The sequence below is a fragment of the Melitaea cinxia genome, chromosome 11 (genome assembly GCF_905220565.1).
Source record: "Melitaea cinxia chromosome 11, ilMelCinx1.1, whole genome shotgun sequence".
NCBI lineage: Eukaryota > Metazoa > Arthropoda > Insecta > Lepidoptera > Nymphalidae > Melitaea > Melitaea cinxia.
Window position 1 is genome coordinate 7,546,291 of NC_059404.1, and position 14,830 is coordinate 7,561,120.

The window sequence follows — 14,830 nt, forward strand, 5'->3', positions numbered from 1 at the left end:
CGGTTAATGTAATTAATAAATAGATGTTAGATTTATTGTTTAATTAAATTGTTCTGTCTGAAAATAGTTTCATTTCAGGAGTTTGCTTCCAATATACTAACAAAGTCGTGAATAGACCATAAACTATGAGAATAATGACTTATCCATTCATTTTGTAGTTTCCATATTGAGGTCACAGCTTAAGTTATCGATAGCCATTAACTTATATTGTAACATCTTCATATAAGTTATATTTTGTTTAATGAAGTTTTAAGTTATTTTGAGTAGTCGGAAAATGGATATTACAGAAAAAAGCCGGTAAGGATGTCAATATATATATATATATCATAAAACTAGGTCAGCAAACAAGCGTACGGCTCATCTGATGGTAAGCAATTACCGTAGCTTATAGACGTCTGCAAAACTAGAAGCATTGCAAACGCGTTGCCGTCCCATATCACCAATTTTCAACGGGGAAATGCTACCAGCATTTTTGGAACAATTCCGGACATGATTTGAACTATAACTATCTGTAAATATTTAGTTATTGAATTGTGAATTGTAAATATGAAACACTATTATTTAGCTGTGATCTTCTGTAAGGTCGAAGTATTAACCCCAGTCGGGCTGCTTCATATTTTGAGCAGGAACTTTCCTGCCTCAGTTAAAAATATTCAATAATAATTCTTGCACACATATATAAATATCCTATACATACGTGTCGTATATTTATTGTTATTTGTTTATTATTACTTTTTATTTTTACTTGAATTATTTTTACCTCACACTGTCGCTGGAGTCGCCGGCGGGGTGAGTAAAAGCGTTTCCCAGCATTGAAAAAGCTTAAATGTTGCAGGTTCGTAAGTGTTACGGTAACAGTTTACAATTAGGCATTTTTTTTAAATATCATATCAAAAATATACCGTTGATATGATATTATGAAATGTTTACAATTCCTTAATGTGTGGGTACACAAAAAATAAATAATAAGAATTAAAAATAGTATGGTATCGTCCCCAAGATCAAAGATTTTTGTTGTAATCATTACAGCCTATATAGTCCACTGCTGGACACAGGCCTCCACAAGTTCGTGCCAAAAATGGCGTAAACTCATGTGTTTTGTCCATAGTCACCACGCTGGGCAGGCGGGTTGGTGACCGCAGTACTGGCTTTGTCGCACCGAAGACGCTGCTGCCCGTCTTCGGCCTGTGTATTTCAAAGCCAGCAGTTGGATGGTTATCCCGCCATCGGTCTGTTTCTTAAGTTCCAAGGTGGTTGTGGAACCTTGTTATCCCTTAGTCGCCTCTTACGACACCCACGGGAAGAGAGGGGGTGGCTAAATTCTTTAGTGCCGTAGCCACAATTTTGTTGTAATATGAAACTTTGAACAGTTATGGGTGCTGTAAAATACTCACTATAGAGGGCGCCGCAGTCGCTTAGAACCGAATATAAAAATCATAGTATTAAAAATTTCGGCCTAACGAGTCCATCGTTCCATAGCGTAATTGGCTAGAGAACCGACACGTTGAGTCGGAGATACTGGTTCGATCCCCACTGGAACGGTCGATTTTGATATGATATAAAAAAATGTTTAGAATGCCCTTATGTGTGGGTACACAAAAAATAAATAATACGAATACCATCAGGCGTTATCACATGCTTGTTTAGCACTCTGATGGTATTGTATAAAAATATATTGTAGCTCCACTCAGGTCAAGCTGTAAGGGCTTCTTTAGGAATATGCCAACTTATTATAGATAACTTATAAGGTATAATTATTAATTTTTCCAATTTGATTACTCCTAACTATGTAGTAAGGGTACACAAGTAATTGAACAACAATATCTATGTATTACTGTAGATCAACTCTCACAACACGGCTTTAGATATTCCAATTTTCAAACAAATTACTTCTATGTTATTATACGAATCATGTTGTTTCATGTTTTAAAAGCATTTCATTGTTCGAAGCGAGCAACGTAGTTACGTAGGGAAAATGGGATGGTGCATTTCGTTTCCTGTGCCTTGGGCTGCAAAATGAAATCGCCACGGAAGGCTTTTCATTTCGATATTATTTTTAAGTAAGATTGCATATGAGTAAATCTCGGGTAAACTTTATATTGACTATGAGTATGATTAACATAAGTTTAAATTTCACGATGGTAAATGAATAGGTTTGGTGATAAAATTCAACTTTTATTACTTTACACATTTAATTGTAACTAGTCGTCGCCCAGTGATCGAAATTCGTATAGTTAATTTAATTTAAGTTATAAATTTGAACGTTATTAAGGTTCTATTGTCAAAGACTACACTTCTATGACAATAAAAAACAAAAGAGTTATATGCGTGTGTGTGTGCCAAATACATGGTAGTGTGTAAAATGTTTTTTTTATTGATTTATTGTATTTTTATGCATAATCAAAAAAAGTAGTCGCTTTCATTTTCTGTTCTATATAAACTATAAGTGTGCGAAATTTCATACTCCTTCGTCCGCGCAATTTTCGTAAAAAGAGTACAAAGTTTTTGCTTCACGTGTTAATATATATATCGTAATATTATGAAACGATATGATTTTTTAAAATGTATTTCTAAATCGTCAAATTAAAATAAATTATTTGTTTGTTAATAGAGTAAATAAATAACAAATAACTTGTGAATTAGTAGTAGTAGTAGTACGAGTAGTATGTCATTTCGCTAAATAAGAAATATATTAAGTTTAATGCCTTCTTACCGTCTATCATACAATATATGCAGCATATGCAGTGGCGCTCTTTGTTTTCTGGTTAGCGTAAGCGAGACACAAATTCAAATAAATTGCATTAGAATTATACATATGTGAATTTATTTTACACAGTTAGCCGTGTTTATTTACTTTTTTAATTTAAATATATATAGCAAGCCTGCTGGTATATTGTTAGCACGAGTTATATCTAATAATCCGTTTTTACGTGATTATTTTTTCGTCGACCTACGTTGTATTATACCGCATAACTTTTTACTGGGTGTACTGATTATGATGATTTTGAATTTAATCGAAAGCCGATTACATTGCGGTACACACGGTCTCCATTCCAGAACACGTCTGCTCCAGCAGCAATCGATCCTATGAATGATACAGGTAACCAGTCCAGTGCCACTGACACTAGTTAGCTAACTTGCTAATTCTGTGGGCTATATCGGGTACCGTCGTCCTTTCGCGGAAAGTCTCATTTTTAATCCTATCTTTGAGAGCGACCACCAGCATAGCCCGTTCAATTGCATGTTTAGCGAGTTTAAGCTTGTGGGTTAGTCCCTTCGTCAATGTCCACGTCTCAGCACCGTATCTCAAACCATGTAGGACGAGACTTTTGTCTTCCGAATATCCGAATGAAGACTCGACGAAGTCTGCAAAACACCACCCTGCAAAATCTCCTATCGACTTCCTTCTCGAAGTTGTTTCGGCTAAGTTGAATGGTATGGCCTAGGTTTACATAGCCCTGAACAGCTTGGAGAAGGTATCATCGACTGATACCGGCTTCAGTATGGCTTGGTCGTTAAACATAACTTTCGTTTTGTCCAGATTCTTAGTTACCTAGACCGACTTGTCGGGAGGATTTATTTAGACCGCCCCGCATTTGGCCTAGCTCCTCCAACGTATCCGCAAGACGACAATATTGTCGGCAAACGAAGGTGAAAGAAGTATTTGCCGTTAACGTTGATCACTTAAAATCGTGTGGTTCCGTTTAAAATTGACTGAAATCTCTTGAGTACTTTTGGCGTTATCCTTAATGCGTATTTAATTAAATATTTTTTTTTCCACATACACACACTACACATTTCAGCCTATCGCAGTCCACTGCTGGACATAGGCTTCCACAAGTTCGCGCCAAAAATGGCAAGAATTCATGTGTTTTGCTCATACTCACCACGCTGGGCAGACGGGTTGGGGACCCGAGGGCTGGCTTTGTCGCACCGAAGACGCTGCTGCCTGTCTTCGGCTAGTGTATTTCAAAGCCAGTAGTTGGATGGTTATCCCGCCATCGATCAGCTTTTTAAGTTCCAAGGTGGTAGGGGAACTATGTTATCCCTTAGTCACCTCTTACGACACCCACGGGAAGAGAGTGGGTGGCTATATTCTTTACTGCCGTAACCACACAGCAGGCTTGCTTATTATTTATTATATTGTATTAAAACAAATGAATGATGCATTTCAATACCAACATACCATTTAAAAGTTATATAATATTTAAATTTAGGAACTATTTCTATCTATTCTAGTATAGTATACGATAAAGATTTTTCTCTCATCGAGGAGGTCTATACAATAGAATATCGAAACACATTGCCAGCATTCAATTCTTTTTGCAGTGCTGATATGAATATGAAATGATATATCTGATTTCAAATCTATGTCAAATGTGATTCAGACATGTAACACGTTTTGTATGAGATGAGAAAACTACCGTATATTGGAAAAACTGTTCACAATGAGAACTCGTATGAGGACACATTGTCTGGAGGCGAACTAATTAGTGGTTTTATTATTAGACTTGCATGGTTTAGTTACGAGTGGAGTTATGAACATAAAATAAGTAAATAGGAACTTTAGGGCGTCGTAACAATGAAAATGTCACTTTATGAAATGGGCTTACTGTTGATTAATGGAGTTAGAGTGGTAGCCTGCTTGGCGTTCTTACTCGTTTATTCATTTTGGTACCCATGTCAGAATAAAACAATATCGTAAATTATAATCCAGAAATTTTACAACGTGGGTAGTATAGGAGGGAACATAAAGAGACCGTGTCTGTTATTTTAGTTTAATAGCTTTGGACAAGTTATCGATGACCATACAAGCTCTACAAGTATGTTTATTTCATCAAAAATAAATGGAAATACTACACGTAGCGCATTACAATAGATTAACACGATTCCAAGCAAATGTAGTTATTTCTTTCGAATGCATTTTAAATATCTATGTAGTTTCAACAAAATATATTATGTTAGTGTTATACAAATGCTTTAGATCAAAAATCCGTTCCAGCGAGGATCGAACCTGCATCTCTATCTCACCGTGTCGGTGCTTTAGCCAATTAAGCTATGGAATTTAGACATTATGTCATTTATGAATAAGGGCATTTTTTTTTGCAATTAAGCTACAAGAGTTTGAATAATAAAAGTTATAATACTTGTTTAAAAATATATTGTGAATATTTCCTCTATACTAGATACATGTGTGCCCCAATACTAACTACATCGAGATGTGGCTTCTTTGTTCAATAACCTTAATAATTCGTATAGTAAATAAATGGATATTGAATCTTATTAAATTTCAATGAAGCTGTAATAATTTACTCATAATTGATTTCGATTACGTTAAAATATATCTAAGTATTCAAAAGTAAATATAAACGAAGGGTTTTAGATATTAATTATTTAATCAGGGCGGTCTGTAATGGAACAGAAACAATAAATGTCATGCGATACGATAACAACGCGATAGACAGTTTATGAAACGCCGTCGGTCCTGATAAATGGCGCTAAGGGACTCGACGCATGTAGTTTATTCATAGCACTCGTCAAACTCATTATGAAACCCCGAGGAATAATAGTGTATTCATCGAATTATTTTTAAATGTTAGTAAATGTGTATAATTTTATCATGAAAGTGATTTTAAAACAAAAAACTATCATTTTTAGTACAGAATACTTAATACTAATAATAAATGTTTATTGCTGTTGTCTATCCATTTGTTTAGCATCAAAAAATTTTGTATACTTAACGAAAAATAAATAACGTGTGAGGGTTTCGATTTAGATAATAAAATACATCAATAATGCGTAGCACGAAATTAAAAACGTACAGTAAATATTTTCAGGGGTTGCTTTGAATGAAATTGTATTCCAATATGGCGGGAGGGGCATTGAGAGTGATGTTTAAATAGGCTGCTAATCCCACCAATATTGAAATATCTGCGACAATATTCAGGCGGGATGCGGTGATCCGCTTTTATTAAAACACCGTTTTACATGCGAAACGGTAGAAAAACGAAGGTACGCCACTATTACGTGCTCGTTGTCGTCTCTGCGTATTAAAGACACAACAATAGGTATTACTTTTTCAGACTTTCAAATTAGAACTGTGTTGTCTGTAGTAGCACGTTTGAATGTTTATTAAAAATATTATTATTTATGATGTAATATTAGTGAAATATGTTTATAAAAATATACTATTCGTATTCTTATGAAACAACAGCATCGCGCCCCGACTTCGCACGGGTATTTAAAAAAAAATCCAAAATATTTTATTTTTCATATTTTTTTGTCAATATAATATAGCCAATGACACCTTGGATAGTGTAGCTTCCCAACAGTGAAAGATTTTTAAAAACCAGTTCAGTAGTTTCGGAGCCTATTTAATGCAAACAATCAAATCTTTCCTCTTTAGAATATTAGTATAGATTTAAGATTTCGAACGCTGAATACTAGAAAAATATTTTTTAAGTTTTATAGTGTCAATTCAATATAATTTCGTTTGATACCTTCCAACGAATATCAGTCGTAATGCAATGAGCTTCTAACGATAGGTTCCGTAGTAGTAAATATCTAGATTTAAGATGGTAGTAAATGTTACTTAGGGTGAATACATAATTTTTCCAGAAAGACGGGAATGATTCCTTTTATGTTTCTACGTAACAAGTATTAATGGTCCTGGCCGGGCCACCTTTCTTCTGTCATTTGCGAGCAATTAGGACACCCTCGTTTCATAAATTGCGTAACAATATGATTAATATCGTTTTTATTATGTCTTACTAAATTTTTAAAGATATTTCAGATCAGAAAATTTGGTAATTTTATTATCTCACAAATTTGATCGTAAATGAGATTTCTAAAAGTACTTAATATAAAGCAGCAATTAAAATACGGAACGATGGTAATTATATATTTTTTTCGAATTGTTTTTTACATAAAATACATAAACGCTGTGTCTCGACATTGGAGATAATATTCCATTCATTTATTTTTCCAGATACTTCTAAGCGTAAAAATTAATCAATTAAAAATAACAAATTCTTGTTAGGGCCTTATTATTTTTTTATCAACCACTTATCATAACGTTTTGTCTTTTTTAATCGACAAAAAAGCGAGGTTTCCCGCTCAAAGCGTGTTATATTTTTCGGGGTATGCAAAATTAAAGCATAACATTTTCCGTCGTTGGTTGTTCTTTATTATGTAATTGGTAGTCCACAAAAATTTTTCGTTTGTTTTTCGGCCTTAGTCGGTCTTTTGCAGACGACTTAGACAGTGTCAGACGGACACTGTGTCGCCTAGGACACTCTTCAGGAAAACGCAGAGTTGCCTAAGCTCTGCGCCACCCTCTCGACCTCACTGGCTAGGCCCACAGGAACTACGAGTCGATACGTGTGGAGCCAGTTCTGTTGCAGGAGTCTTTCGCGTTTTAGAGCTATGCCACGAATGCCTGACGGAGACCTCATTCCGGGTTTCAAATGAAGTTTTCCTTCTCCAGGTCTCTGATGATTTTGATCCAGGTTTATCCCTCGGTCGCCTTTTACGACCCCCACGGGAAGATAAGGGGTGGTGCTATTCTACTCGGCCGACACCACACGGTTTTTTTGTTCGTATTTAATTACCTAATATTGCATCATCTGCGCACTTATGAAGTATGCAACAGCTCGGCAGTAAAAAGGTTAAATAATTTTTTGAGTATTTAAAACTAGATGAAAAGAGGGATAGGGATCGAAAATTTATCTTAATATTCAACCTCTTAAATGAATGTAACTATTTTTAAGCCAGTGTTAAAAAAATGTTTTTAATAACATTTGTCATGAATGTATAAAAAGCCTAGCAGCTGTGCCCACGACTTCCTCTACGTGAAATTAAAAAAAAATTATTGTTCAGTTTGCAGAGTTACAAATTACTTCTTATTCTTTCTTATTACATCCGCTATCTGCCAGTAAACGTCCTGTCAAAATCGGTCCAGCCGTTTTAGAGATTGGCCGGAACAAACAGACATACAGACAAAAATTGTAAAAAATGTTATTTTGGTATATGTACAGTGTATACACCCATATGCATTTAGTAAAAAGCGGTTATTTTAATATTACAATGAGACACTCCAATTTTATTTATTTGTATAGATTTCTCGATGCATTGTTGAATTATTTTGTTTCAATAAAGTAATAATGATGATGAAAGTGATTTAACGAAGATTATGTTATTTATTACTTGCCATTTTCTTTATATGAGTCCAATTATTTGTTTCAAAATTTTCACGCTCGTATAGCTACTGTTACTTTGAAACTTCGAATACTATATTTTAACAGAAAAAATATTTGTATTTATCGCATTCATATGTAAAGTATAAATTTGTTTCAGCTACTTTAATTTTATAAGATATATTTTAGGAGGTGCCGATCTCTTCTTACTAACTCCAATACGTTTTAAAACCTTAAGCCGGTTGGAAATTGTAAATGAAAAATAAAACCGGAAGCTTACGCCAAGTTCACGAGTAAACCGCGCTAGAAGAGACCAAGGAAACAGCACTTCACTCAACTGCCTTGTTACAAACGATAACGTTGACCCAAGAGTGTACTTACACTTTTTACAACGCAACATGAGTGCTAGTTACGGTTAGAATTAATTTAAGAATTCGATCGATAAAAATTTACCTACTTTTGAAATAAATAAAAGATCGAACCTCTCTACAAATAAATATTCAGGTTACTTAGAAAAATATTTACTTTTTAATACGGTGAATAAATTTTATATATGCGTGTATTCTATTAATTGAAATTTGTAACATTTTATCCGTTTTTTCATCTCGTTAATTTTTTTTTATTTCGAAATTTTACAATATTATACATATTTACAATTTAAGAACTAAATATTTACATATAGTTATGGTGTTTTAATATTATAAATCTTAAATAAAGAAAAATTAAATTCTAAGGTTTCTAAGGTAAGCTATTTATAATCGATATACTTTAAATATAATCAAGGTGCGTTGGAAAAAAATATTACGAAAACAAAATCTCATTTAATTTAACAAAGTTCTAAAATAAGGCATTGTGTAGAATATTTTTATCTGTGAACGTTAAGGTATAAAATATTGTTACAAAAATATATATCTTAATAATAAAACCACTTTAAATATATGCAATTAAATATCATCTGAATTTTAATAAGGTATATCGTTTCGGAAAAAAAAAATAAAAAAAAAATTTGTATGTCAATCAATACTTATGTTATTAAAACATATCTTAATATGGATTACGTTATTTTGATACAATAACATGCTGAGTTGAAGTTCGTTTAACAATTTGTAATGGATAGTTAGTCAAATACTTGGAGCTTATTTCAACTCTGCCCGAGGTGGAAAGCGCAGTGCAAATTATATTTAGCACAGAAATTACACGATCATCCTGTTTATTTGAATGGATAAATAGATTATGTATATGGAACTCTACAACAACCTTATCCGTTATTCATTAGATTGTGTTGCTTGCAAATTAAGTTGGCACTGTCCCAGAAATTGATATTTTTGATAGCAGCTTCTGTATACATATTTAGAAAAAAGTTTTAAAGGTATGTTTATGTGCAAACAATATAAAGTTACAACCTTGAACTAGAGTTAATATAGATTTAAGCTGTAGAGCTCTTAGAGCTCAGACTTTAATATCTAGTACGTGATATTCAAATCCGTAAACGGACATTACTTTAAATTCAGATAAAGATATAAATATGTCAAAAGTTTCTTTGTTCAATAAATTTCATACTTTAAGTGGATACAATCCCACAAAATCTATGTTCGTACATTTTAAAATGAACGACGAAAAGGAAGTGATTATTTTAATGGTGGGAAGTCATAAAAAATGTTGGTGTTGGTTTCGTCATTAATGTGATGGACATAAAATTATTTTTCTGATAAAAATCTGTAACAAATGTAGGTAAAGTACCAGGGAGGAGACTTTAAAGAAAAATGGTATATCGTTTTCATATTTTTAATATAAGGTAGATTAATTTCGGTACTTTATAACGAAACATTGTAAAAATAATTACGCTCACAATGGTAGTGATGAATAATATTTGTAAGTGTTCTACAATTTGCACCTGATCATTTTTTATTGTATATTTACTCGATGTACTAAGTTAGAGATAAATGTGGAAATGTGTCGCTGCATATTGTTATACTTTATAATATGGCCTAGTTTGTTAACCACAAGTTACTCAATTCGACCGTATGTATATATATATATATATTTTTTGAGTTAATTGGTCTGCGATAATACAACGCAGCATAGCTTGTGTTTTTAATGCTAGCAGCCGCAACCCAGTACGCATCTTATTATACTTAATTTTACCTTCTGAGCCTATTTGCCCGTTAGAACAGTGTTATTTATTAGCTATGACGATGTTCTGGATAAACTACGCGGCTTGTCTTGAACCAATAAGAGTTAATTCAACATAGAATAATACGTTTAAAGATGTGGAATTATAGGACAACGTTATAAATCTTAAAATGTAAACACTGTTTGAGGTTTTTTTATCACTTTGTTTAACATGATGTTGTCGCATTTGTCGCTCACATAAAATAAACGGGTAACGACATTTTAGAACAAGTAGGATACATATCAAGCGTATTGACAGTAGACCAATGTTAAATACACAATACTTTGTTCGTATTCCATATGACGCGCGCGACATTATAAAATTGTAGGATTATATGATGTCTTACTGTCATTGCTAACATTTAATATGCGATTATAGGCAGAAGTTTCATAAAAGGCCCGTCGTCGATGCGCACGAAGCGCTGATATCGCATATATGACGGAGGATTTTTTTGAAGCGGATTTAAATTGCATTATGATTTATGATTGCATTATATAGATATATATATGTATTTTTTTATGTATGTTCGGGGATAACTTCGTTGTTTGTGAACCGATTTTGATTTTTTTTTGTTGGATATATCTTAAGTGTGGTACCATGATAAGAAAACCAGGGTCTAATGATCGAATCCCAGAGAAATCGAGGGATATCCTCGAAAATCGTAGTAACGACTAGTGCTTTAGTTGTTTTTTTTCGTCTACTTACGTTGTATTACTTGTCGATGTAATTGAAGTCGGTTTTTTGTCGTTTGCGAGCAAACACAATTATCTTGATAGCCTATGCAAAAACCCTGGATCAATACAAAATAGTAAGCAAGAAAATATGTAATGAATTTTAATTAGCTATACTCGAGACAAATTAACAACAATTTTAAATGAAGACATGACTTGTTTTTCTACTTACCGATTCTAAATTGTCTAGGAAACAATAGTCGTTGTTATTATTCGGCGGCAGCTCGGTCGTCGATAAATCCTTGTAAACAAAATTGTAACTGTCATCGATATCCTTCTTTACGATTGTATCGTTGAAGAGGACGTGAGATTCAAATTGTACTGAATCGTTTCTTCACACAGACGCCTACGAGCGTGTGTGATCTGAAAGAGCAGTTAAAAGCTTTTAACGTACGAGACCGTTGGACAATGACTTTGACGGGGCGTTATTATTATGTTTTATTCTCCCTCTCGACGCCTTATTATTTTTATACCTTTTCTTTATAGCAGGTTATCGGCTATAAAAATCGAAATGTTTTTTGCTTGATTGAACCTTCGTGAGGCGCGTGTTTTATTTCCTTATAACTTATACCAATATATTGTGACATGTTCTTAATATTAAGTTATAATAAATTTTTATTGTACTTATTACTGTATTTTCATTGAATAAACGAGATAGTCTGTATAACTTAGTAGCGTTATCAAGGTTTAATGAGACCATTCTGGTCTATTAACATTTTCAATATAGGCAAGCTATACAGCAATTTATTGATAGCTTGATAAGTGGGCGCGATAAATTAATAGCTCATTTTATAATAAAGCATGCGGTGGTGCGAGGTAGATAAGCAGGGCTAATATGGTGCAACCTGCTCACGGCTTGAAGCTAAGTTGTATTTTGCATAAAATCGATATGTTGTAGGGCGCTTGTAATAATAAATTCCTCTAGGGTAGGTTATCTTAGTTTCATTGTGTCTTTATCGCTAAACTCTGATAATTTATTATTGTAGTCAAGGAATACGAGAATTAAAAAATACTTTATTAGTATATATACAATAAAAGAATTACGACATTTAAACTATTGTGTTTTCTGTGTATATAACTGAGAGATTTTAATTGACATCTAAAGCCATTATAATATTATAGTAGTAAATTTTTTATACTGTTGGGTTTCCTACCAAGATATAATACATAAATACATACCTGACAAGTCTATATTATTATATTTATATATCATAAGCAGCCTTATTTTGCATAGGGGTGCTAAACATTGTAGTTTTTATAGTTATATATTCTGATATAGAGTGCATATTGTTTAATATATAAACAGTCTATAATTTTACAATGCATTTTATAAAGGTACGTTTGTTAAATTGAATATGTCTGTGTTACATTCATTCTATAATCCTTATATTAGCAATACGAAACATTACATTTCTAAATAATTAAGTAGAAATAAATTTAAAAAAATATTGCAGACCGTAGGAAATAATCTATTATTTAACAAATGCCACAATATTTATTATTGCAAAATGAGCAAGGCGAGTCTATGGGACAAGAATTAATGGATCTAATTCATAAAGATTTAAATTTATTAGGGCACAGAAGGAAATATCATGCTCGATGTCTGTAGCAGCCTGACTGGGGGCGTACCTCGACCTTACAGAACATTACAGCTAAATAATACTACCCAGTGTAATACTGGGATTTGAGGGTAGAGTCGGCGGCGCGCTTGTGATACTTCTGGCGTTCCAGGCATCTATGAGCGACTATTATCGCTTACCAACAGGTGAGCATAACACTTGTTTGCCGACCTAGTTACGAGTTACAAAAAGATGACATGAATATAATACCTCAAATTAAATTTGTTCGTCAAAATAACACAATTTTTTACTAAAATTTTAGTTTCCAGTTTTTACTTTGAATTATAATTAGTTACAGCAAAGGAGTCCTTGACGAAAAAATTTCATGCGAGTTCACCTCAAAAAAGCTTAAAACTGATACGAGTGAAAAACAAAGATGGCATGAACGTAGCAAAACGTCAGTAAAAAGTATAAAAAAATCTTCGTTGCAAAAATAGAGGCGCAGGCTTCGTCCCCCGGGCAGCTGCTGTCATCGCTTTCAGTTATGAATAAAACTCGACGATGTTTCTGCTAAATTTAAAACTAACATAGCTATATTCGGGATCGTCAGTCACTTCATAGACTGATCTAAGTGTATTCAGTACTTTCGCGTAGTCAGCGTAGTATTTTATGCAAAACAAGTTCCCGAGGATTAAAGTAAGTACAATTATTTTGGAAATAATAGTTGTTCGCAGCTCGACATTTCATATTTTCTGGAAGCTAGCTGCATAGCATTCAGTATCATCGAGATGCGAGAGATAAGAAATGAAAGTTTTAAAGTGTTAGTTTCTATTATCGTAAGTAGGTCGCGGGAATAGTGTTTGCGTACTGTAATAAGATGCCTCGAGGGTATTCGTCATTGCTCTTATGTAAATAAGTCCGCTTACGGAAAATATTTTTAACGTTACTTTTTTTTCAACTTTTCACTGGACTCAAAAGAAACCCAACTTTGATAAAATAAATTGAATGACCGACCGAAAAATGTATTTTATTTAATGCAACTGAAGATTTTATTTATTGGAGTTGTATTTTAGGTATAAATAATACAAATATAGTTAAAAAAAAGTTTATTTAATAACATTAAAGAAATATCTAACGATCACTATCGTTTATTTAACAAGTCAATTTGTTATCAGGATATGGTTAACGTAATGTGAAGATGATTGTTGAAGATTGTCTACATATAAACATCTATAAAGGTTCTACATTTAACATTTATTGAAAATTTGTATAAATAAATAAATAATGTATCATTATTGTTTCGTTTTATTTGTGAGCGTGATGCATGATAAGAAATATGTTTGAAAGATTTTTGTAAGCTATTGTTAACATACTTTACCAAAAGCGTAACATTTGATTCGACATGTATTTCTCTTCTAATTCAATTACATAATAACATGAAATTTTATTTCTTCCTCTTATCAAATGGTATTTATATTTCAAACTATTTATGACGGTAAGAGCCATCTGATTAGATTATACTATCGATCCACTAACATCTAGTTCAGATATCTAAACGTTTTATTACAACAATGACTGTACACAACTAACTAATACAATTACTCAGGCTAGGAATTTATATTACAAAGCACGCCATATTGTCTTTATTGCGAACAGAATGAATTATTATTTACACATTTTATAGCCAGAGTATTCGTAAAACGGATTTTTATAGCATTATATGAAGACTGACACGCGACTCTGGGGATTTTTCATAATTTAACGTTAAATAAAAGAGAAATGTGTATGTTATAATAGAAAATCTTACTTAAGTGAATTTAGATATCATTTGTAATCGTAAATCGTAAACGTAAGGACTTCTAAAATAAAAGATTTTTTCAGGTTTCACTCTCAATATAGAAGCTTATAACAGTACCATATAAAAAAAATATATCTTTTAGACCAGTATGATAATAAAAGATGTTTGGTTGAGAGTTGATAGTTACGATTTATCACATATCAAAAAATTAAATATTTTGATTCTTTTTCATACTTCATCGCTATTCACTTTTTGTTTGAACATGTCTGATAAACACATTTGATTCAATTAATATATAAATAATGAACATTAATCGAAGGGTAACATCTTGTGCTGCTTAAATACAATTATTTGAAAACAAATCATAATACGAT

General features: G+C 32.7%; 1 long non-coding RNA gene across 1 annotated transcript; it reads left to right on the top strand.

Moving 5' to 3' along the window:
* Positions 1 to 13,195: 13,195 nt before the first annotated feature.
* Positions 13,196 to 13,953, top strand: LOC123658020. The gene is made up of 2 exons (XR_006743811.1): positions 13,196 to 13,354; positions 13,834 to 13,953. It is a non-coding gene; the product is annotated as an uncharacterized LOC123658020 (long non-coding RNA).
* Positions 13,954 to 14,830: the final 877 nt, after the last annotated feature.